The following is a 792-nucleotide window of genomic DNA, read 5'->3' on the forward strand; positions in this document are numbered from 1 at the left end:
CTTAATATATATATATATATATTGATTTACAACTTAGGAAAATTATTTTGTTTATAATTTTCATTGATTTTATGATCATGACCCCTTTTTTCACAAACATTAAGATAGGTTGTGAATAGCAAACAAGTTTAATAACAAAATAATCCCATATTATTCAATTTATTTGTTTTCTGCCAAAAAAAATAAAATCTTAACCATCTTAATTTGCAGTTAGATCTCAATCTTTAGAATTAATCAGTAATATATCACTAAATAATCTATATGATCAAGTATAAGATCACTTCCAAAGTCATATTCTGAGCTCTAATTTCAATAAAATTAAAGTCAAATTGCATGTCTCGACGAAATGAACGAAATAACACAAATACTGACTGATATGTTCAATGATCAAAGAAATCAACGAGAACAATCCCATATAATTTTTTTAATTTTTACTTAATTTATCAAAATATTAATTATTAAACATAATAAATAGATATCTCATTCTTAATATGAAGGAATAAAAAGTGAGCACAAAAAATAAATTGAACTTTTGTAGAAATTAGAAACCAACGATCAGTAATTGTCGACCATCACCAACAATTGATACTGTCCAACTCCTATCATACAACTATTGTTGTCACAATGTTGATGGTAACAACGGTAACATAAGCAAAGTGAAAACTTAAACTCCTTTAAATAATATTTTTTTTTTTCTTGGTCAAGTTCAATAATCTTTTTGGCTTCAGTTTTTCACATGAAAATCTAATTATCTTCTATTATTTATGTCTATATCCATTAAATATATTTATT

Source organism: Phalaenopsis equestris, unplaced genomic scaffold (assembly GCF_001263595.1).
Source record: "Phalaenopsis equestris unplaced genomic scaffold, ASM126359v1 Scaffold000278, whole genome shotgun sequence".
Classification (NCBI taxonomy): domain Eukaryota; kingdom Viridiplantae; phylum Streptophyta; class Magnoliopsida; order Asparagales; family Orchidaceae; genus Phalaenopsis; species Phalaenopsis equestris.